The sequence below is a fragment of the Eretmochelys imbricata genome, chromosome 27 (genome assembly GCF_965152235.1).
Source record: "Eretmochelys imbricata isolate rEreImb1 chromosome 27, rEreImb1.hap1, whole genome shotgun sequence".
In the NCBI taxonomy this organism is placed as follows: domain Eukaryota; kingdom Metazoa; phylum Chordata; order Testudines; family Cheloniidae; genus Eretmochelys; species Eretmochelys imbricata.
In genome coordinates, this window is record NC_135598.1 from 7205804 (window position 1) to 7231716 (window position 25913).

The 25913-nt window shown below is 41.6% G+C and overlaps 1 protein-coding gene across 1 annotated transcript in view; it reads left to right on the plus strand.

Annotated features, from left to right (window-relative positions):
• Positions 1 to 25913, plus strand: part of TANC2 (tetratricopeptide repeat, ankyrin repeat and coiled-coil containing 2) — a 713500-nt gene that overhangs the window by 543686 nt on the left and 143901 nt on the right. The gene's annotated exons all lie outside the window — the stretch shown is intronic.

The following is a 25913-nucleotide window of genomic DNA, read 5'->3' on the forward strand; positions in this document are numbered from 1 at the left end:
AATTAGTTATCAGTAATAATATCAAGAGCCTTTTCTGCAATTAATAATTAAAACTTAGGAGGATGGGGAAAGATATGTGCTGGCACTTTAAAAGCAAAGCATCACAATATAAGAATACATTTTAGAAAACGTTAGTCTCTCTTCCATATTGGCTGTGGTGGGAGAGAGCATCCAGTAAAGTTTCTCTCGCAGATTTCAGTTAAACAAGATACGTAAGAATCCAGTAGAAATTAGAATTATGACGATGATTGCATGTATTAACAGTTTTCTGTAGACTTCAAAGCTAAAGGGACAACCATTGTCATCTAGTCTGACCTCTCCTGTACAACACAGTCCATAGCGATTTTCCCCTGCTACATAAGTGAATTCCATCAAGTCCAATAACTTCTGGTTGAACAGAACATAACTTTTGAGAAAACATCCAACTGCAGCTTGACGTCTCCAAGTGAGGGTGAATTTACCACATTACTTATCAAGCTGCCTTAGTGGTTAATTCTCTCGTTAAAAACAACAAAAAGTTGCGTATTATTTTTCTAATTTCAACGTTCATAACTTTATGCATTTACTAAACGTGTGAATTATAGTCCTATTTTGGGAAACAAGCATCTTTTCATAAGATCATCATAGCCATCTACAAATAGCTATACTTGGCATCCGAGCTTTCCTGGTGGGATTTTTCCCTGAATATATTTTTTATATATATAAAAAATAATTACTGGGCGAAATGCTGTGAACTGTGTTCTGCAGGAGAGGTCAGATTAGGTGAAGATGGTGGCCTCTTTAGCCTTAAAATCTATGAAACACTATTAAACAATACACAGATATTTATTTTGCCTGTTAATGTTTCCTGTAGGTGCTACTGAAGCATGTCTGAGCCTTTAATTTTGAAAATTAGAGGCCAAAGTCATCTCTATTTCCTTGAAGGTCTGGTGTTTGAAAGATTTCTATATGATGTTGCAATATATTGTAATGGCATTTAACAATCTCTCAGCCCCTTCCTTAGAATTCTCTTCACTGGCAAACATGGAGGAAAGAAAGATAATATTTAAAATATATTAACCTAATTTAAAGGCTTTTTATAAGTATTCCTCCTCACTTGCTGTTCTCCTCTGCCCTTTCTTCTGGATTTTGTACCATATTATAGTGTAAGGATGATGGGTGAGTATCCGCCATAATCCATAATGTTGGAGTTGGAAGCCCATCTGCAATGCAATAAATACAGGTTAAATTTTGTGTTGCACTGGCAAACATATATATTTTGTCAATCCTGGTCCCTGCAGGATTCTTTAACTGGCTTACAAAATATCAGTGATGGATTCACGTAATGCAAAGAACCTGGGATACTGTGCATCAGAACAGTGTGTCTTGCCAATGTAGGCTGTACTGTACAACTGAATAATATTTATGGCCTAACGCTCCTTCATAGGGGAATTCAATGGATGCTATCGACTAAAAGCAGCTGTAGAGATAAGAATTTATAGCTGCTAACACCTGGAGGCACTGACTATTGTGGAACCACCTCGCACCATTTACTTGCAACTAAAAGAGCTTGCCACCCAGTTGGGAATAAGAGTTGGGAATCAGAGTAAGTCAGGCTGGCAAGAATATGACTAGAGACTGGTTGAACAACTAAGTTTGTTATGGAGAAGTTTAAACTCTTACATGTGAAACCTCACCTTTGTTCTTCTCCCGTTGCTTCCTTGAGTTCCTCCACCATGCTGTCATTGTTTGTACATACAGTGCCTCGCAAAATGGGTCCTTGATCCATGATTGGTTCCACAGTACTACAACTAAGAGTTGCGCAGAATGCTGATGATCCAGTACTAGATGTAATTATTATAAATAATTTACTGTAAAATTATAATAAAGTTTTCAGGCAACAAATCTGACCAAATATTTTTTCCAGGTTGACTGACCTGCTTATTTGTGTGTATTTGGGTGGTACCAGAGGTTAGCCAGGCTGGGTCTAATACACAATTTCAGTGCTAATCTTCCTAAATAAAGCAGACAAGTTTTGTCTTCTTTAAACAAGCTTTGGATTTACTTTGTAAGGAAGCACTTTACTATAGTTCTAGGAACTAATGTGTGGCAGTACTCGTGTCGAGGTTCCTTCCCCACTCTGAACTCTAGGGTACAGATGTGGGGACCTGCATGAAAACCCCCTAAGCTTATTTTTACCAGCTTAGGTTAAAACTTCCCCAAGGTACAAACTATTTTACTTTTTGCCCTTGGACTTTATTGCTGCCACCACCAAGCGTCTAACAAATATATAACAGGGAAAGAGCCCTCTTGGAAACGTCTTTCCACCAAAATCCTCCCAAACCCTACACCCCCTTTCCTGGGGAAGGCTTGATAAAAATCCGCACCAATTTGCATAGGTGAACACAGACCCAAACCTTTAGATCTTAAGAACAGTGAAAAAGCCATCAGGTTCTTAAAAGAAGAATTTTAATACAAGAAAAAGTAAAAGAATCACTTCTGTAAAATCAGGATGGTAAATACCTTACGGGGTAATCAGATTCAAAACAAATTAGACAAATTAGAGGATTGGGCCAAAAGAAATCGGATGAGGTTGAACAAGGACAAGTGCAGAGTCCTGCACTTAGGACGGAAGACTCCCATGCACCGCTACAGACTAGGGACCGAATGGCTAGGCAGCAGTTCTGCAGAAAAGGACCTAGGGGTTACAGTGGACGAGAAGCTGGATATGAGTCAGCAGTGTGCCCTTGTTGCCAAGAAGGCCAATGGCATTTTGGGATGTATATGTAGGGGCATTGCCAGCAGATCGAAGGACATGATCGTTCCCCTCTATTCAATATTGGTGAGGCCTCATCTGGAGTACTGTGTCCAGTTTTGGGCCCCACACTACAAGAAGGATGTGGAAAAATTGGAAAGAGTCCAGCAGAGGGCAACAAAAATGATTAGGGGACTGGAACACATGAGTTATGAGGAGAGGCTGAGGGAACTGGGATTGTTTAGTCTGCGGAAGAGAAGAGTGAGGAGGGATTTGATAGCTGCTTTCAACTACCTGAAAGGGGGCTCCAAAGAGGATGGATCTAGGCTGTTCTCAGTGGTAGTGGATGACAGAACAAGGAGTAATGGTCTCAAGTTGCAGTGGGGGAGGTTTAGGTTGGATATTAGGAAAAACTTTTTCACTAGGAGGGTGGTGAAACACTGGAATGAGTTACTGAGGGAGGTGGTAGAATCTCCTTCCTTAGAAGTTTTTAAGGTCAGGCTTGACAAAGCCCTGGCTGGGATGATTTAGTTGGGGATTGGTCCTGCTTTGAGCAGGGGGTTGGACTAGATGACCTCCTGAGGTCCCTTCCGACCCTGATATTCTATGATTCTATGAAAACACAGAGAATCCCTCTAGGCAAAACCTTAAGTTACAAAAAGACACAAAAACCGGAATATCCATTCCATTCAGCACAGCTTATTTTCTCAGCCATTTAAAGAAAACAGAATCTAACGCATATCTAGCTAGATTACTTACTACGTTCTGAGACTCCATTCCTTTTCTGTTCCCGGCAAAGGCATCACCCAGACAGAAAGAACCTTTGTTTCTCCCCCACTCCAGCTTTTAGTATCTTGTCTCCTCATTGGACATTTTGGTCAGATGCCAGCGAGATTATCCTAGTTTCTTAACCCTTTACAGGTGAAAGGCTTTTTCCTCTGGCCAGGAGGGATTTTAAAGGTGTTTATCCTTCCCTTTATATTTATTATACGCCCCCAAATCACAGATAGGGTGAAACGCTGGCTGTAATTTCTTCCTGGAGCTCTAGGAGAAAACAGAGTTAATAAGACACATGCACCTCTAAATATACTACCAAGTATGTAAAGACTAACACTATTTTCCACATCTCAAGGACAATTTTAACCAGTTGATTCTGGGAAGCTTTCACAGGAGAGTGCCTCAGCCACTTTGTTAGAAGCTCCTGAGATGTGTTGGATGTCGAAATCAAAATCTTGGAGAGCTGAACTCCACCGAATACATTTTTTGTTATTTCCCGTGGTGGTATGAAGCCACTGTAGCACAGCACGGTCAGTTTGCAGGTGGAAACGCCGTCCCCAAACATATGGGCGTAGCTTTTCCAGAGCGTAGACAATGGCATAACATTCTTTTTCACTGACTGACCAGTTGCTTTCCCTCTCAGACAGCTTCTTGCTGAGAGAAACTACAGGTTGGAATTCTTGATCCGGTCCTTCCTTCATTAAAAGTGCTCCCACACCACACTCGGACGCATCTGTGGTTAGTAGGAAAGGTTTGTCAAAGTCTTCAGCCCTTAACACTGGGTCAGACATGATTGTCACTTTAAGAGGGTTAAAGGCCTTCTGACACTCTTCGGTCCACTGAACGGCATTTGGCTGTTTCTTTTTGGTTAGGTCTGTCTGTGGGGCGGCGATTTGGCTGTATTGCGGTACAAATCACCTGTAATAACTGGCCAAGCCTAAGAAGGATTGGACCTGTTTCTTTGACTTTGGGACAGGCCACTTTTGGATAGCATCCACTTTGGCCTGTAGGGGGTTGATAGTTCCTTGACCCACCTAGTGTCCAAGGTAAGTCACTCTGTTTAGGCCTATTTGACACTTCTTAGCCTTAACAGTTAGTCCTGCCTCCCTTATGCGCTCAAAGACTTTTTGTAGATGTTCCAGGTGTTCTGCCTAGGAATCCGAAAATATGGCCACATCATCAAGGTAGGTGACTGTGTATTCTCCTAATCCCACTAGGAGACCATCTACAAATCTTTGGAAAGTGGCGGGTGCATTCCGCAGCCCGAAAGGAAGTACATTAAATTCATACAGCCCGACCTGTGTGGTGAAGGCTGACCTTTCCCTGGCGGATTCATCTAGCGGTACCTGCCAGTACCCCTTGGTTAAGTCCAAGGTAGAGATGAACTGGGCCCGTCCCAGTTTCTCTAATAGTTCATCTGTGCGTGGCATTGGATAGTTGTCTGGGCGAGTTACAGCATTTAGCTTACGGTAGTCCACGCAAAAACGTATCTCCCCATCTGGTTTGGGAACTAGAACCACTGGAGATGCCCATGCACTGCCAGACGGGTGAATTACACCCATCTGTAGCATATCCTGGATCTCCCGTCCTATAGCAGCTTTAGCTTGAGGAGATACCCGGTAAGGTTGGGCTCTAATTGGGTGAGCATTACCTGTGTCAGTGGAGTGGTATGCCCGTTCAGTCAGTCCTGGGGTGGCTGAGAACATCGGCACGTAGCTAGTGCACAGCTCCTTGATCTGCTGTTGCTGCATACGCCCAAGGGTCATGGAGAGGTTCACCTCTTCCATGCCACCAGCACTTTTCCTTCATAGTAGACACCTTCAGGCCACTCAGCATCATCTCCTCCCGGGGCTGTAAACTGACAAACCTTTAATTCTCTGGAATAAAAGGGCTTTAGAGAATTAATATGGTACACCTTAGGCTTTCGGTTGGAGATGGGGAATGCTATGATATAATTAACAGCTCCCAGGTGCTCCTGGACCGTGAATGGCCCTTCCCACGACGCTTCCATTTTATGGGCCTGGAGCGCCTTTAAGACCATGACCTGGTCCCCTACTTTGAAGAAACGCTCGCTTTATCATACCAGGCTTTTTGCTCTTTTTGAGCATCCTGTAGGTTTTCTTCAGGAAGGGCTAGAGAGGTTCGGAGGGTGTTTTTTAGGTTGGTTACAAAGTCCAGAATGTTAGTTCCTGGAGAAGGTATAAACCCCTCCCATTGCTGCTTCACCAACTGTAATGGCCCCTTAATGTCACGGCCATATACAAGTTTAAATGGTGAAAACTCTAAACTGGGATGTGGTACAGCTCTGTAGGCAAAGAGCAACTGCTGCAACACTAGGTCCCAATCATTGGAGTGCTTATTTACAACTTTACGTATCATGGCCCCCAAAGTTCCATTAAACTTCTCCACCATGCTATTTGTTTGATGGTGGTAAGGGGTGGCAACCAAGTTATTTACCCCATGAGCTTCCCAAAGGTTTTACATAGTTCCTGCTAGGAAATTAGTTCTTGCATCTGTAAGGATGTCGGAGGGCCAACGTACCCTGGTAAAAATGTCTGCTCGTGCCTGCACACACTTTTAGCCCTGGTGTTGCTTAGAGCTACTGCTCCCGGCCATCGGGTGGCAAAATCCATGAAAGTCAGTATGTACTACTTCCCTCTGGGTGTCTTTTTCGGAAAAGGACCCAGAATATCCACAGTTACTCGCTGAAATGGAACTTCAATGATGGAGAGGGGCTTTGACCTGGTCTTGGGGTTTTCCCACTCTTTGGCATAACTCACAAGACTGGACATAGGCAGAAACATCCTTGCCCATTCCCTCCCAGTGGAATGACCTCCCCAAATGGTCTTTGGTCCTGTTCACCCCAGCATGACCACTAGGATGATCATGGGCTAAGCTCGAGAGCTTGACCCGGTACTTAGTTGGAACTACCAACTGTCTCTGAGGATGCCAGTCTTCCTGGTGTTTCCTTGTATAAAAGTCCTCGTTCCACAACAAACCTGGATCAATTAGAAGAGCTGAGAGGCAGTGGGTTGCTCTGTGCTGCCGTCCAAGCTCTCTGGAGGCTTTCATCTGCTTCCTGTTTGGTCTGGAACTGTTCCATTGATGCTGGAGACATCAGTTCCTCATTGGATTGTGGACCTATGCTTGGTCCCTCTGGAAGCGATGTAGGGGATGGGGCTGTTTCCGTTGACTGTGAACCGCTCTCCACTGGTGCACTATGTTGGAGTTCAGGCTCCGGCTGAGCCTCTTGTATAGGGTTATCGGCTGCTGCCGGTTCAGGTTTGGTGGGGCCCTCTGGTGTTGGGGTTGCAAGTACTGGATTCAGTGTTGGCAATGGGTCTGGTGCTGGTTGTTCCGCCGATCCCAGTTCTGGGACTGGCTCTGTCTGGGTCTCTGGGACTGGATCCACTACTGCTGTTGCAGACATTGGCCTGGGGTCTGGGTCCATCACCTCTGACTGGGTCCTGGTAGAAGTTTCCGGAACAGAGCTAGGCGTGATGGCTTGTTTAGCCTGTCTGCGGGTGACCATTCCCACCCTCTTGGCTAGCTTCACATGATTGGCCAAGTCTTCCCCCAACAGCATGGGGATGGGATAATCATCATACACTGCAAAAGTCCACGTTCCTGACCAGCCCTTGTACTGGACAGGCAACTTGGCTGTAGGCAAATTGAAAGAGTTGGACTTGAAGGGTTGAATTGTCACTTGGCTCTCTGGGTCGATTAAATCTGGGTCCACTAAGGAAGCATGGATAGCTGACACTTGTGCTCCGGTGTCCCTCCACGCGGTGACCTTCTTCCCACCCACACTCACAGTTTCACTCTGCTCCGAGGGTATCTGGGAGGTATCTGGGCCTGAGGACCTCTGGGGTGATTCCAGTGCAATGAACTGTAATCTGTTGGGGTTCTTGGGGCAGTTGGCCTTCACATGCCCCAGCTCATTATATTTAAAACGTCATCCAGCTGACGGATCACTGGGACGAGGTGGGTTGCTGGAGAACGGTGTGGCGGGACGATAAGGTGTCTGGAGGGTTCCTTGGTGTGTAGTTGGGGTTTTGGGCTGCCCCCGATAGTAGGGTGTGGTCTGAGGTTGTCCCTTCTGGTATTCGCTCCAACTGCAACCAGTTTTTTTCTTTTCTGCCACCTCCACCCATTTGGCTCCAACCTCCCCCGCCTCGATTACAGTTTTGGGCTTCCCATCTAGGATGTATCTTTCTATTTCCTCAGGAACACCCTCTAAGAACTGCTCCATTTGCACTAGGAAGGGCAAATCTTCCGGAGATTTAACACTTGCTCCTGATATCCAGGCATCCCAATGTTTCACAATGTGGTAGGCATGTCGGGTAAATGACACGTCTGGTTTCCACCTTAGGGTTCTTAACCGCCGATGGGAATGCTCGGGTGTTAGCCCCATTCTGACTCTCACCTTGGTTTTAAACAGTTCATATTTGTTCATGTGTTCCTTAGGCATTTCAACCGCCACCTCAGTTCAAGGTCCACTGAGCTGCGGCCTCAGCTCTACCACGTATTGGTCTGTAGAGATGCTGTACCCAAGGCAGGCCCTTTTGAAGTTTTCTAAGAAGGCCTCGGTATCATCGCCTGCCTTGTAGGTGGGGAAGTTCCTGAGATGTGAAGCGGTACCTGGAGAAGGATTGCTATTCTGCTGAGCCTTTGCCTTCTCCATCTCCAGTGTATGCTTCATTTCTTTTTCCCTTGCCTCCATAGCTCTCCTGTGGGCAGCCTCCCTTTCCTCCTCAGCATGCTTCCATTCTTTTTCCTTTTCCTCCATTTCTTTTTCCCTTGTCTCCATAGCTCTCCTGTGGGGAGCCTCTTGGGCTGTTTCTGTTTTGGGCTCTGTCATGTTTGCCTCTCTGTTTTTAACTAACTTTACACCCGAGAGTTAGAAATAAAACAAACAAAAAAACTTGGCTTGTAAAATTTTGCTGTGCTGTAACCGGATACCTATATTCTCTGATAGTGATTGTCAGCCTACAAAAAAATCATTTAAAAAACCCCCTAACACCTTTTTCTCCAGGCAAATAGGCAGAAAATCCCTCTAGTTGCTCTGAGGTAAAAAAAAAAAAAAAAAAAAAAAAACTTCTTCAGGTCTGTGAAGACTTGTGAATTTCCCTGCAGGAGGTTAACTACCCTGCCTTTAGGTAGAGAAAACTCCAGCTCACAAAAGACAATTCCCTTTTGTCTCTGCTCTGGCCCCCAAGCAGAGACCAAAAAACCCCTTAACTGCTTTCAGCTGAAAACCTGCTTTCCAACAGCCCAAAGGAAAAAAAAATTCCCTTTTTAAAATCTGTGCTGCTTCTTCAAAAAATCTCAAATTGATCTCAAAATGATTTCAAGTTAATCCCACTGCTCTGACACCTCATCAATGCTGCCTTCTTATTCTTCAAAAAGAGAGATGCTGTCAAGGTTCCTTCCCCACTCTGAACTCTAGGGTACAGATGTGGGGACCTGCATGAAAACCCCCTAAGCTTATTTTTACCAGCTTAGGTTAAAACTTCCCCAAGGTACAAACTATTTTACTTTTTGCCCTTGGACTTTATTGCTGCCACCACCAAGCATCTAACAAATATATAACAGGGAAAGAGCCTGCTTGGAAACGTCTTTCCCCACAAAATCCTCCCAAACCCTACACCCCCTTTCCTGGGGAAGGCTTGATAAAAATCCTCACCAATTTGCATAGGTGAACACAGACCCAAACCCTTGGATCTTAAGAACAATGAAAAAGCAATCAGGTTCTTAAAAGAAGAATTTTAATAGAAGAAAAAGTAAAAGAATCACCTCTGTAAAATCAGGATGGTAAATACCTTACAGGGTAATCAGATTCAAAACATAGAGAATCCCTCTAGGCAAAACCTTAAGTTACAAAAAGACACAAAAACAGGAATATCCATTCCATTCAGCACAGCTTATTTTCTCAGCCATTTAAAGAAAACAGAATCTAACGCATATCTAGCTAGATTACTTACTAAGTTCTAAGACTCCATTCCTTTTCTGTTCATGGCAAAAGCGTCACCCAGACAGAGAGAAACTTTGTTCCCCCCCCCTCCAGCTTTTGGTATCTTGTCTCCTCATTGGTCATTTTGGTCAGGTGCCTGCAAGGTTATCCTAGCTTCTTAACCTTTTACAGGTGAAAGGCTTTTTCCCCTGGCCAGGAGGGATTTTAAAGGTGTTTACCCTTCCCTTTATATTTATGACAGCTTGTGCCAGAAGGTTTTACAATATCTTTTCAAAAAGTTCCCTTTGCATGTCTACAAAAATCTGCATGAAAGCATTCTCTAATTTCACTCATCTACAAGCAGCGTTTATTACTATGTAATGAATCCCTTCACACTATCAGAAAAGCACAAGATGAAGAGGAATAACTCAGTAAAGCGAAGTAATTCTTGTAGTAAAACATCATCCTAGTATTTCAGTACTTTGTGTGCTGCATCTTTGTTCTTGGTCAGAAATGCTACTTATTCACAAATATTATTGAAGGGAAACTTTAATTAAAAATGGTCTCCTGGACCACTGAAGGATCATGTGTATGATAATTTACAGCACAAAATGTTATATTCAGTGGAGCTGTACATTCAGTGTTTTAGCAGATCACTCAAATTAATGGGTTACTGTACATGTGATACACATTTTTTTCAAAGGTCTAGTTGTGGGAATACTTAGATGGCTTCTTTCACAGGAGCTCACAAGGAGCACATATGGTGACCAATTATTGGTGACTCACTGCATGGAGCATAAAAATTGATAAGCAATTTTATGGTACTAAGGCAGAACCAGCTGTGAAGGGCACTGCTGCTTTGCTATGCAGTAACCATTAAGAAATAATTAACAGTCAGAACAAGAGAGATTGCGCAGCGAAAGGAAAGGAAGAAATGTTTGTCATCTCACTGGGCCAAGGAGCCTAAAGCTCTTGGGGTTTGATTTAATTTATGGACAAAAATTGTTACTTCATCTGCTGTTGGTTAAAATACTACTAATAAAAATAACATCTCCAATCCAAATGGAAATAGCTTTAAACCTAAGGGACAATGTTTACTTCACAAGGGAAAATGATAAGCAAATAAAAAATAAGGAAAGATAAACAAGAAATAACTGAAACCAGAATGCATTGGAAAGCATCTGGGGATATGTCTACACTGCAAAAGAACCCGCGCGGTAGCAAGTATCAGAGCTGGGTCTAGAGGCTCGGGTATATGGAGCTCATGCTACGGCACTAAAAATAGCAGTGTAGACATTCCTGCTCCAGCTGGAGCTTGGGCTGTGAAACCTGGCAAAGGAGGTGGGTCTCAGAGCCCGGGCTTCAGCCTGAGTGGAATACCAGCACTATTTTTAGCACCGTAGCATGAATCTGTGTCTGGAGACCTGGGCTCTGAGACTTGTTGCTGTGGGGCTTTTGGGGGGATTGTTCTTCTTTTTTTTTTTTTTCCCAGTATTGAGATACCCTGGAATGTCCTATGGGACAATTTTGGTATTGATTTATTATTGTTGAGCTGTGATCCTTCGGTGCTATTCCAGTGACTGATATGTGCCACTGTCTTCCCTTCCTTAGGATAGTTTTTCTGAGTTTGAAAAAACAATGCAAAAGGTGAATGTAGTATTTGTATATTAACACTTAGCTTTAAAAAACGCAAAATATCCAAATTTTGCCACCAGATTAGCTGAATTTTTCTTCTTAAAAACAGCATTGAACATTTATAATGACAGATTATGCTTCAGATCTAACGTCCTTTGAAGTGAATTAGAGCAATTCATCATGCTAGCCAGTCAAACCATTCCAGCTCAGAATTTCATCAAGTCTGCAAAAAATCCAATTTAGTGCCTGAAATTAGTTCACAAGACCATTCTCAAGCTGCCTTTATAAATGCAGAAAGAAACCCAGCCTATTCGTGTAACTAATGTCTCAGTATTGTCTTTCTCTTTTTGATATGGGAGAAGATATTTCTAATCCTCAAACTTCTTCGGGAAGCTTTTTGAGATGTCCTTATTAAGTTATTAGCCTTTGTCTCCTCATCCAATTTCTTTCTTCCAAGTTGGTGGAGCTAAACATCCTTTCACCCTTTTTGACTCATGATGACAGGCTCCTCTTCCCTCTGCAGAACTCCCAGTCTCTTTATAGTTTTCTGAAGCCTTCTGGATATTTTTCAATTTTCCCAATCCTGCTGTTGTACTTAAAAAAAACTCTAAAAGGCCCTTACAGTGTTTTTCTAGCAGGTTTCCTCTGATGTGGTGGCTGATTTGGGGTACTTCTGTTGCTTCAAAAATATCAGTAGATCTCTAGATCTATTTCTTTTATCTTCTGAGAGAATGTTTAAATGTATAATAAATTATGAGAAATCCAGTATTTCATCAGCTAAGCTACTTTATAAATAGAGAGCTAAGTTTAGACGAGATCATAAACCCAATCATATTTTGGCAGATAAAGAACAGTGGGCCTCCTTGGATAATCTTTTCAGTTCCTCTTACTCCCTAAACAGGACTTGGAATGAAACTGGCCCAGTAGCTCCTCTTGGGATAAACAGATGCGCTACAGATGTCTATTCTAAGAATGGATTTTAGTGTCCATGGAACATTTGTTTGTCTATCTCATTATAGTTGTTTTTATTAATAAGTACTAGGGTTGTCAAGTGATAAAAAAAATTAATCGCTATTAATCACACTGTTAATAATAGAATATCATTTATTTAAATATTTTGGATGTTTTTACAAATATAGTGATTTCAGTTACAACACAGAATACAAAGTGTACAGTGCTCACTTTATATTTATTTTATTACAAATATTTGCACTCTAAAAAACAAAAGAAATAATTTTCAATTCACCTAATATAAGTACTGTAGTGCAATCTCTTTATCATGAAAGTTGGACTTACAAATGTCGAATTACGTACAAAAAAAACTGCATTCAAAAATAAAACAATGTAAAATTTTAGAGCCTACAAGTGCACTCAGTCCTACTTCAGCCAATTGCTCAGACAAACAAGTTTGGTTACATTTGCAGGAGATTATACTGCCCGCTTCTTGTTTACAATGTCACCTGAATGTGAGAACAGGCGTTCGCATGGCACTGTTATAACTGGCATCGCAATATATTTACGTGCCAGAGGCACTAAAGATTCATATGTCCCTTCATGCTTCAACCACCATTCCAGAGGATATGCATCCGTGCTAATAATGGTTTCTGCTTGATAACGATCCAAAGCAGAGCAGACCGATGCATGTTCATTTGCGTCATCTGAGTCTGATGCCACCAGCAGAAGGTTGATTTTCTTTTTTGGTGGTTCGGGATCTGCAGTTTCTGCATCTGAGTGTTGCTGTTTTAAGAATTCTGGAAGCATGCTCCACACCTCATCCCTCTCAGATTTTGGACAGCACTGCAGATTCTTAAACTTTGGATCAAGTGCTGTAGCTATCTTTAGACATCTCACATTGGTACCTTCTTTGTGTTTTGTCAAATCTGCAGTGACAGTATTAGTAAATCAAACAAAGTGTGCTGGGTCATCATCCGAGACTGCTATAACATGAAATACATGGCAGAATGTGGGTAAAATAGCAGGGGACATACAGTTCTCCCCCAGGGAGATCAGTCACAAATTTAATTAACACACTGTTTTTTTAACAAACATCATCAGCATGGAAATATGTCCTCCGGAACGGTGGCTGAAGCATGAAGGGGCATACGAATATTTAGCATATCTGGCAATTAAATACCTTGCAACGCCAGCTACAAAAGTGCCATGTGAACACCTGTTCTCACTATCAGGTGACATTTTGTAAATAAGAAGCAGGCAGCAGTATCTCCCGTAAATGTAAACAAACTTGTTTGTCTTAGCAATTGGCTGAACAAGAAGTAGGACTGAGTGGACTTGTAGGCTCTAAAGTTTTACATTGTTTTGTTTTTGAGTGCAGTTATGTAACAAAAAAAAATCTACATTGGGCTGCTACTCTGAAAGCTACATTTGTAAGTTACACTTTCACAATAGAGATTGCACTACAGTTCTTGTATGAGATGAATTGAAAAATACTATTTATTTTGTTTATCATTTTTACAGTGCAAATATTTGTAATAATAAATAATATAAAGTGAGCACTATACACTTTGTATTCTGTGTTGTAGCAGAAATCAATATATTTGAAAATGTAGAAAAACACCAAAAAATATTTAATAAATTTCAATTGGTATTCTGTTGTTTAACAGTGTGATTAATCACGATTAATTTTTTTAATCACAGTTAATTTTTTTTATTTAATTGCATGAGTTAACTGTGATTAATTGACAGCCCTAATAAGTACAGGTAAAGCTGGTGATGGCATATTGCTTATAACTTTGCCATACTTTAATTGTTTTAATTAAATTTTTCCATGCTAGATGCCTGCCTCAGGATGAATTTTTTTGAAGGCGTCAGTAGAATCGGTTCATGCATTCCTGAGAATAAAATTAGGGAAAAGGCATCATTTTGCCTCTGTTTAATTCTTATAGCCATTTTATGAAGGAATTTCAGTGTCTCCATGCTTGGAGAAGGGACTTAAAATTTGCCTGGGGAGTCACCTTGGTGTCCCCATGGGTATACATTATGATACAGTGCCACCAACTCACACTGACTGTAGTGATCTGAGGCAATATTATCTATATCCTAGGCATCTTATTAAGTCAAGTCTTGTAGAAGTCAAGACTGATCAATTCATAGTTTCCAAGGCCAGAAGGGACCATTGTGATCATATAATCTGACCTCTGGTATATCACAGGTCATAGAATGTCCCCAAAATAATTCCCAGAGCATATCTTTTAGCAAAAAAATTCAGTCTTGATACAAAAAATTGCCAGTGATGGAAAATTCACTACAACCATTGGTAAATTGTTTCCCTGATTGATAACCCTCACTGTTAAAAATGTGTGCCTTATTTCATGTCTGAATCCGTCTAGCTTCAACCCTGCTATCCTTATTTGTGTAAAACTTCCATTTCATTCAGTGGGACATTTGTCTGCTCTGTGACTGCAGGTTCAAGACGTAGTTGTGTAAAATGTAAAAGATGATCCTATGAGGGCCAATATTGGTTATAGATTGACTCTGATTAGTACTCCAGATAGTAAAGTTTTAAATTGCTTGTATGTGGAGATTGGGAGGTGGCCATTTTTTGTACAAACAGACTTCTCACATCCTGGATAGTAATAAAATAGCATGTTAAAAGTTGTTTTTTCTTCTGTTTATCTAATGCTGTGTGGTATGTTTGTATTGTGTAAACTGAATTAATTTAAACAAGAAAACCGAGTTCTCCCACTTTTAATCAAGAAGTATCCCTCCCATGTAGATAATCATAGAGATAACCCACTCAATCAAGGTAAGGAGTATTAGCAGGTATACATCAACTCTCAGGGATCTGGTCTTTACTGCACGAGGAAATATCTAAATTTTAAATTTTTTAAAATTAATAGCAGTCTTTCTCACTGTGCAGTCTTCACAGAAAGGCATTCCGCAATCTCTACTTCTAATCAGAATCCACAACCTGGAATCTTTAGGGCTTACCTGGATGGTTTGGCAATGTGCACTACAGGGAAGTGATTTCTCCAGCCCACTAATGTACTGTACAGTAAATGGTCCATGTAGACCCTGCTGGTGCACACTAAAAATTCCCTACAGCATTTTTTGCTAACATAATATTGTTTCAAACAGCATTATGTTATAACACAGTAGGGAACTTTTAGTGTGCACCAACAGGGTCTACGTAGACAGAGCGCATTAGAAATCACACCTCCATAGTGCACATTGCTTGATTGCAGAGAAAAGTCCTTTTATTTAAATAAACAAGCCAGGGGAAAAAAAGAAGAAAGTGGAACGGGACAGTTAGTGTATAGAACCATACTCTTTGTGGTCAGTGAAATACTATCCACATTACAGGAAAAGAAAAGAAAATGTCAGACCAGCCTGTTATCAGTTACATCTGTGTATAACAACAATCAGCTGTTTGGGAAATGAGTGAATACAGTATGTGAATTATCAATATGCTAATCAGAAAGGATACTCTTTTTATGTATTTATTTAGATTTATATCAAAAGGGAAAAAATTATATCCTGGCCTTTTGTTGATTTTGATATAATTTTAAAAATACAGGGATATAAGCAAACAGCCTCCCCGCATCCAGAAAGTAACCAACCAGAGCTGTGAACTCAGCATCCTGCCAAAAACATTCCACATCCACAAAGAGCAGCTGTTTTCATGCTCCTTACTGTGTGCCTCTCTTTATTTTCAAAGGATCCCACCTCTGTTAAACAATGTAAGGCCTTGCCTGCACATAAATTATACTGTTGTAACTAGGGTTGCCAGGTGTCCGGCTTTTGACCGGAATGCCCGGTTGAAAAGGGACCCTGGCAGCTCCGGTCAGCGCCACTGACCAGGCCATTAAAAGTCTGGTCGGCGGCACAGCGGGGCTGAGGCAGGCTCCCTGCAACTCTCCAAAGCTCCACACGATGCCCCCACCCTGAGTGCTGGCTCCGCAGCTCCCATTGGCTGGGAACTATGGCCAATGGGAGCTGCGGGGGCGGCACCTGTGGGCGTGGACAGCATGCATTGAGCTGAGCTGCCTGGCCACCCCTGAGTCTAGGAGCCAGACATGCCTACTGCTTCCAGGAGCCACATGGAGCCAGGGCAGGCAAAGAGCCTTCCTTAGCCCCGCTGGGCTGCGGACTGGGAGCCGTTTGAGGTAAGCACCGTCCAGCTGGAGCCCGCACCCCAACCCCATGCCCTTGGTCGGAATTCCCTCCTGGAGCCCACACCGTGTCCCGCACCTGAGCCCTGTCCCACCCCCAAACTCCCTCCTGGAGCCCGCAACCCCTCCTGCATGCCAACCATCTGCCCCATCCCTGAGCCTCCTCCAGCAGCCCAAACCCCTCATCCCCACCCCGAGCCCACACTTCCAGCTGGAGCCCACACCCCCTCCCATACCTCAGCCCCCCTGCCCCAGTCCTGAGCCCGCTCCCACTGTCCGAACCCCTTGGCTCCAGCCAGGAGTCCCTTCCTGCACCCCAAACCACTCGTCTCCAGACCCACCCAGAGCCTACACCCCTAGCTGGAGCCCTCACCCACGTCTGCATTCCAAGCCCCAGACAGGAGCCCCCTCCTGCACCCTGAACTCCTCATTTCTGGCCCCACCCTGGAGCCCTCACCCCCTCCTGCACCCAAGCCCCTGCTCCAGCCCACTGAAAGTGAGTGAGGATGGGGGAGAGCAAGCGACAGAGGGAGGGAGGAGGGAGGGGTGGGGTGAGGCCTCAGAGAAAGGGCGGAGCAGGGCCTCAGGGAAGGGATGGGGCAGGGGGTGGGGCAAGGGTGTTCGGTTTTGTGTGATTAGAAAGCAACCCTAGCTGTAACTATGTTAGAACAATACAACCCCCCTAGTGTGGATGCAATTATACTGCTATAAATATGTTTATACCGGTAGAGCTTGTTTCCATATGGGAAGGGGAATAAGCTATACCAGTATAACTATGTCCTCACTAGGGATGTACAAGTATAACTATATTGATAATGCCATAGGGTGTACAGACCCCATCCTACCATGGCCACCAAGGCACAAACAGGTGGGCCATCTGCATCCTCAGGGGCTAACTGCTGGGTCAGCAAAACCTGGGGGATAAGCAATTGCAGATCAAAGGAGAGGGGTGATTGCCAGACAGACTGAGGGATTGCCCAGAAGATACTCCTGCAGCAGCAGGCTGGCAGGAAGCTGCCCAGGACATCAGACTTCCAGTGAGGGAGAATCAGAGAACATCAATCTGGAAAAGGCCCACAAGAGAGGTGAGGTAGGAAGCAGCAAGGGACTGTGAGGAGCTGCTTAACACAGGGTCACTGGGCTGGAATCCAAGAGAGTGGGTGGGCCTTGGTTCCCCTGCCATCCCCAGGAAAAGGAATAGTAAAACCCCTTGGCGCAAAGGGGTCAGGACTCTGGGGGGGCCTGGGGTTATTGATCCTTCTCTAGGGTCACTGGACTCCTGCTCTGTCAGACTTTTTATTGGCCTGAAAGGGGAGACATGATAAATGACCCAATTGGAGTCAGAAGAGGAAGATCTGGTACAGGCCAAATGATTGTTAGCAGAGTGAGAGAAATTGAGGCAGAGTCATCCTGACATCATGCATAGCCGGGAGAGGGCGCTGGCTGACTGAGGCACTCTGGATGGGTAAAAGAAAAAAAATCACACCCCTATTTATACTGGTGCAAAATCTGTGTGTGGACCAGACCTAATCCTCTGATATAGTATAAAGGGCCCTGATGACCAAGATGTTTGAGGAGGTCACAAAGCTAATCCAGGAGTCCTATTGGACTATGGCACTTCCTATATTAAGGTGGCTTACTGTAGTTTCCATTTTTCTTCTACTTACCTGTCCCCAGGCAATCAAATTACAATTTGGGCTGACTATTAAAAATATGCCACCTTTCTTCCCTCACCATGCAGACCATTTCAGCTGTTTGGAAAGATTATGTATTGTATTGTACTAAATGAAAGGGCTTACAATTTTTGACCAAAGAAAAGGTTATGATCCAAGAGCAACCACTATTAAAATGATCCCTCAGCCTCTGAAAAATCCTTTGCACTTTCAGAACCATATAAATCCATTTGGTTTGCTGTTTTATTGTTCCAAAGAATTGAAAACTGTGCATTCAAGTATGTTTTCTTCCAATTACATCCCATCCAGTTATGCACATAATCCATGTTATTTTATATTCTATAATATTTTCCATGCTAGTTGCCTCAGGTACCTTGCATTGGCGTTTGAAAACAATCTGACAACTGAGCTTTTCTCTGCCATGCATGAGATGAAATACCAGATCTTGCATTATTTTGGCCACATCATAAATACATAATAAAAATAAAAACACCCATACAAATACTATACCTCATCCATTCTCCTCCTTTGTAAAGGATAAAATAAGCACAAATGAAAATCTGCAGCAAGTGTTCATGCTGAATTCCTTAAACAGGAAAAGACGCATTTTCAAAGGTGAGGCCGGGGTTGCATAAACACATACACATGGCTTTCTTGTGGGCACAGTGAGTGCAGATGCAGTTTGAAGAAGCAGCCTTTGCCTTTTCCTTTGGCAATTTGAAATCTAAGGGCTAAGTTTTGCCATCTAGACACTACCCTGACTAGGGTGCAGTTCAAACTCCTTGGTGCTGGGAAGAGTCATAGAATCATAGAATGTAAAGTCAGAATGGACCACCAGGTCATCTAGTCTGACCTCACATATGTTGTAAGTCACCAGCACCACCCAGTTACCTGCACACTAAACCCAACAACTGAAATCAGCAAGGTATTACTGCCCTCAGGAGGCTAAAGACAAGAGTACAGACTGTACCAACCCTGGCTTTGCCTCCCATATACACTTGCGTAACACCTAACACCCCTTCCCAGTGGCAAAATAATAATAATTATAGTAATAATAATAAAGTTTGCAGACGTGGACTGAAATAAGATCTGGATTAGCCAAACAAGTTCACAAATAATTTTGCTTTACTATTCACCCAGCTTGGCTCATCAACCTGTGTGGCATTTTAAAAGCCAATATTTTGACAGTATTCCCTATTACCCTCTCCCAATCTCTCATTCTAGAAGATGACCTGAGAATAAGTGCCTAAATATCTTCCCATCATGTCTACAGCATTCAGTGGTCACTTAATCTGCATATTTTATGATACATTGGTGTCCAAAACATACTGTGAATAATTATGAACAGCATTATTGTGGTAGTTAACAGAAAAATGAGTTTATGGAACAAGCCAGAGTAGTATGCTCAAAGATGAAACCCATACAACAGAATAGCATTCAGCACAGTTTGGGAATGAGGTTGCTAGAGGAGGGATTCACTCTTGTTACCATCACTGGAAACAGATACGGTTATAGTATAATTGTTTTGATTAGTGAACACTGCATTCGCAGATTTGACAAGTAACAAAGAAGACACGTTTCATGTGTTACTTCTTTGAGACAGATTGGCAATTTGTGTTGGTGTTCTGGCTTATATTACAATGGACCAATAAACAAAATTAATCAGCCACTTGGATCATTTAGGAATGACAAAACAATGAAGCAAGAACATTTCCAAAGGCTTGTTTTTAAGCACTGTATGCTGAAGAGAACTTTAGAAGTAAAGGAGTAACACAGCTAGGAACTGGGTTCTGTTTTAAATCTCAAGCATGTTAATATCCAGTTATACATTGTAAAAACTTTCTCTTCAGCCTTCCCCTGATACCACCTTCTTCCCAAACTACCTATAGAGAGATGTTTTAAGTGGATACACTGTGCATCAAACAGTAGTAATTTATTAATCCATTTGTGTCACAGTTACATATTAACTCATCACCCCACAGTGAAGTTCATGTGAGTATTAAATTGATCTCCCATAGAAAACAATTTGTTTTCGGAGGTGCAGTTGTTTACACTAGTCTACATTTTTAGAATATTTTTTTACCTGTCATACATAGACTCTTGGCTATTTTTCATCCGTGAATGGGCAGTTTAGATTAATAACAAAAAGAGACCTAACATTGGAAAGAGAAAAAATCATAGAAGAAAAAAAGGCACTGTGTGTCACTACAGATGTCTGAGAATCCCGGAACAGCAAGGGATCCTAAAGGACCCTAAGTGTGCAGATGTTTGTGATAAACAACGGATGGATCCCCTCAATGGAATGAACATTGACATCTCTCTGTCTTTTAGCCAGCTCTTCCAGTTATTTTCCAATGTCAACCAGCATCTTATTAATAGTAATACAGTACTACCTTGGATTTATGCATAACAGACTCTTGGCCATGTAAGTGGCATGTTTTGCTTTAACATAAATGTGTTTTATGTGAAATAATCATGTGCTTGATTTAGATTTACATTTCTGTTTTGTGCAAAATTGGATTAAATTCAAACAAAATACGATGTTTGTGATCCATTTTGAAAAAAAGGTTTTGGATTGTACGTCAGTTGAAAAGGACTAAACTTGTTTGTACAGGCGGTATGCTAGAATGAAAGCAGTTGCATATATTATTTGAGTTCAGCTGTACTTTAATGAAATATGTATACATAAGCATACTCAGTTGAAAAGAGTTTGAGGGACTTATACGCTTGGGTGTCCTGCTTTCCCCCCATATCTTATGCAATTTTAATGCCCCTCTTTTATTTCCTGCTCTTTTTTGATTTGGATGGAAAGGAAAATGTAGGCTATGGAGGGTTGGTGATGGTGGCTGTTCAAACACCACATTGAAACTGAAGTGCCCTCCATCTTTTATCTGCAATTTCAGAGCAAGGATAACGTTTGCCGTATGCAGATATTACTATTATCGGGAAGGGATCTTGTAGTGTTAGTGTTTTATTGCACAGTCACTGTATCCTGTTGGGTGGAATAAGGTTTGCAGTTGAAAGGGATGCTTTCTACAGTTTAATACTGTATAAGTTAAACTGATTTTGAATAGTTTCTTAAGAACTGGAACACATTTCCAGTGTCAAACGCCTTAGTTTCTTTGTTCTTAGATATGTTTTATCTTTCTGATTTAGAAATAAAGAATAATTGGCTCAGTTCATTGGTGTATATTGGGGGAAAGTGTAATTTTATTGACATGGGCAAAATAATCCCCTGGGGCATGTGAGATAGGTATGTCATTTGCGTGCTGGGTTCAGTGTATCGCCAGTGTAACTGTGCTAAATCCACGTAGAGAGGGCTTTAGAGGGAAGTGCAGATGGAATAGAGCCTGCTTTAAGCAGGTAAGGCATGCCCACCCTTTCTGGTAGCTATGCGTAGGCAGATATCGGGTAAGGGTGACTAACTTCAGTGTCTGAATCAAAGTAGCCCCCAGTTGACCAGCATAGTGCTGCTTTCTGGGCAGCGTTCAGGGCCTGTCCCCACTCAGAAACCCAGATCTGCAGCAGGCTTGGTTGTAACATTCGTCTGTCAATAGCCATCACAGAAGCATGATACAATATAAAATACTGATTCTTAAAGCGATCTGCCAGCACAATGATGATTGCCACATGAGGAACCCAGCTGTCCACGGCAGTGACCAGCAGAATACCTGTGTGTTTTGCTTCATAAACTCTGTTCAGTCCCTGTTGTCAGCACACTAAGGGTATGTTTATACTGCAGCTAAAAACCCGTGGATGGCCCATACCAGCTGACTGAGACTTGTGGGGCTCAGGCTAAGGGACTGTTTAATTGCACTACAGATGTTCAGGCCTGGGCTCTAGGACCCTGCATCCATACTGCAATTAAGCAATACCTTAGCCCAAGCCCAAGTCAGCTGGCATGGGCTGGCCACAGGTGTCTAGTTGCAATGTAGACATGCTCTCAGTGACATCATCACAATCAGATCTTCTTTGTCCCTTTTCAGTCACTCTTTTGGAACAGATTGAATTGATGCATTTTTCTATTTTCATAGTAAATTACTAAATATGATGCCTTATATGATCCCTTTTATAAGAGCCACCAGTACTGAAAGAGTGTGAATAGTGTCTCTCAGACTTCGTACATGTCATGTAAGCGAAACCCACAAATTACAGTTCATCTTTCAGGATTAGGGCTATTTTAAAGGTTTTCAATAGCTACATTTAAAAAGTTTCTTCCCATAACACAGGTCAGCATGAACTGGCAAAATTAGTTGACATGTAATAGTTATACAAGAATCCATCTTGGAAAACATCTCAGCAGCTAGTAACCATTGTAGTGTGGACAGAGCCTAAAGGCCATTATGCAAGATGTCCTGTCAGAATTATGCATTGCACTTACCTGAGTGACAAACAAGAAGTTTTTTATTTGGGCCTGTGAATTTAGCTTCCTCCTCAAAATCCTTCCCATTCATTGTAATTTGTGGGTTTTGGTTAAGAGGTGGGTGTGAAGTGGCTGAGACATTCTCCTTTATCTGGTAACTATGGCCCTTGTATAAGAGATCACATAAAGCATCACTCCAGTCCATTGAAATTAATCCAAAAAAGATTATTGTAGATGAACAAAATTATTCTTCTCTTTAGAAGAAAAAGGGAAACAGTTCTAAATATTAAGACACAATTAACGAAGGAGTGTTTTCAGCCACCATTTTAAAGAAATGTTTCTACCCTTTCACGCTGACTGCGACTCACTGGCAAAACCATTTTACCTGAACGGCTGACAAAAACAAATCGAGAAAACTGTTTTGAGATCTGGCAAAAATTGTGAACAGGGCCTGAGGAATACAAGTTGTGCATGGCATGTGAAAGATGAGCCTCTTAATAATACCAGTTTAACACCTAAAATCCCACATAATTGATATCAATATACTTAATAAAATAAAACCTTAAAAAATAAAATTGTTAATCCTCAGGGATTGTGTGGCCAAACAGCCAGGCATACAACAAATTTACACTGCAGTAATTCATTATCCCCTAGTGTGTAGATTGCAAATTTGGCTTGTATAAGCATGTTTTCTCTTAGACTGCAGGATAAAAAGATTTTACTGATGTCTATTTGAGCACTAATGTGAGTTTTCATAACAATTTTTTCCCATTGGTTTTGGTTGATGAGTAATCTAAAGAAACTTGTTCAGTTTTGTTTTTTAACTGAGAGTATATAAAACTTCATTCAATTTGCAGTAGCAGTGAAAGGGTTATATAAACAAATTAAATTGCCAAGGAGACTAATGTTTGTGGTCATCCTTGATGGCTACGTGTGTGCTTGGAAGAATTAAAATGAGATTTGTGCAGAGTTAGACTGGGAGATTGGATGAAGGAAATGTTTGCTATGCAGCAGCTGTTGTCAGTCAGATACGTGAGAGTATAAGAGTTCTAGCAATGAAGCACACTGCTACAACTCTACTATAATATGGGTCTCCACTTCTGCTTGTATAATGTTCAGGGCTGCCCATTTTCTTAAGAAACAGGAGCTGCTTAAACCAGGTAACAAAAAGATGAGTGTGCTAAAGGATTTAACAGAATTCAGCAAGAAATCTGCTATGATGGTGTCACAAAAACAGTAGTTCTTTTAGCTAATAAGTTTGTGTACTGTATTTTTTGAAGCCTTCAGTGCAGCAGAACTGCTGAGCTGTGTGTGTGTAATATATTAATAGCTCCCTTTCAAGTAAAAGATATGCCTGGAAAGGAAGATCATCCTTATCCTAATTTTATGATCTGCATAAACTACAGTACTGAAGTGTAATTTACAAATCTTGAAAGGAGGAAGTGTTCAAACTTTGAAATAACCAGTCTCCTTTGCTTGAAAATTTCTTTATTAAACTTTCTAAAGAGCGCTGAAGGAAGAGTTTCTGGTTTGGTCATATAGCATATTTTAAAGACTAGTAAATTCTAGTAAGTTTTGTCTGTTTTTTCTCTTGCAGAGCAAACAAATTGAAAAAATATTTTATTTGCAAATTAAGGGCCTGTTCTCATTTGTACTGAGGCCCCTTTTTAGTACTCGGGCTCATTTACATGGCCATAAAGTAAGCATAAATTACATATATACTCACATATAAAGGCCACTTTGCACTGGCAGTGTGGTGTAAAGTGGCCGTGGGGTAAATGAGAATCAGACCCCAAGTCTTTAAGTTTGCATTGGTTTTTAATATGAGGAATTAATAACTTTCAGCCATTGTAAATCCAGTTCTTTCTAATCACAGTATCTCAACAACTGTTAGTCTCTTTCATTGCAATAAAAGTTTGGTTTTGGTCAACTCTGTAAGAGGAGAGGAGCATGAAGTGTGAAGAGCATATTTCAGAATATAAGAAAAACTTTTTCAAAACCACATTTTCTTATTGTTTCATCTCTTTTCTCACCCCACTTTATCTGTTGTCTAAGTTTTGCATTGGTCGTGAAAACTATAGTTAATGTTGTCTAACACTTTCCATTAGAAAGTCCCTTTTTTGAGTTGCTTATAACTTTGTCAAATTCTAATCATTCAGACTGAAAATTTACATGCTAGCTCTCTGCCTCAAGCTGAAATGTTTTGGAAAGTGTCAGTGAAAATGATTCAGCCACTTGCAAGAATGAGGTTAAAGAAAAATAGGTAAGTTTGTTAGTGTTCATTTCCCCTCGCCAATTGTTTATTTGAAGAAGAGCCATAGAATAGAAGCATCTAGCATGGTCCATCTAACCAAGTTCCTGTCTCTGACATTGGCCATCACCAAATGCCTCAGGGGAAAAATGCAAGAAACACCACAGTAGGCAGATATGGAATAATCTGCCCCCCATGAAAGTTTCACCCTTATGCCTAATAGTTAGACATGAGTTTAAGCCCCGAAGCATGAGGTTTGACGTCCCGTCCAACATTTTTGTCATCATTAGCTATAGCATCCAGTCTTTGAACTCTGCTAAATTCTTGATCACAATGACAGCCTGTGGTAATGAGGTCCACATTCTAACTATGCATTATATGAAAAAGTATTTCTTTCTCAATTTGGAATTTGCCACCTTTCAATTTAATTGAATGTCCCTTTTTTTGTGTTCTGAGACGAGGAAAAAGCATGTTCTCCTGTGTTCAAGGCACTGGACTTGGACTTGAGAGAGCTGGGTGCAAGTACTTCCCCATTTCACAGAAATAACTTGCTCAAGCCCATACAGGAACTCTGGAGGAGACATTTACTTACTTAATTAAATTTAAAATAGTAATTTTATTTACTTAATATTAAGTAATTGAATAAAATATTCTCAACTGTAATAATTTTGTTTATCGTCTACTTCTCCAACTGATGATGTCTGTCTGTATCTGTATGAGTTTTTTCATGAAGTTGATAGATTTCCACTCCATATAGCTAAATGCAGTGCCTTGCATAATGGCAGGTTTCAGAGTAGCAGCCGTGTTAGTCTGTAACATGGCTGCTACTCTGAAACTTCTCCAGCTGAGACCATCATGATGCTAAACAATTACAATAATAATGAACACATTAAATAAGTCAAACAAAATATTCAAAATCCTGAATAGCAAGCAGTGTGATTTCCATTCCTGTGTAATTAATAGGAAGTATGGAAATGATTATCTGAACAAGAGTAGAGTCAGCAGGATGATTGTGGTTCAGGTGAGAAAGGATTTTGTCCCTGTATAAAGCAGTGGCATGAAAACCTTTTGGGGCTAGAGAACCACCTTAGTGCTGTGCTTGGGAGGATATGCCACCACAACTGAGGCCAGGTCTGCACTACAAAGTTTTGCTCATATAGGCATGCTGGTTAGGGGTGTAAACCCCTTGTGTAGATGTAGCTTATACCAGCAAAAGACCCTTTTGTCAGTATAGGTGATGATGATCAGGGAGGTGTTTTAACTATACCAGCAAAAGAACTCTTATTCCTGGTTTGTACTGCATCTCTGGTAGCGGGCTCTGCTGATATAGCTTTACCACCAAAGCCTTTGTAGTGCAGGCTAGTCCTAAATGGTTCAAAACTAGGGTTGCCAACCCTC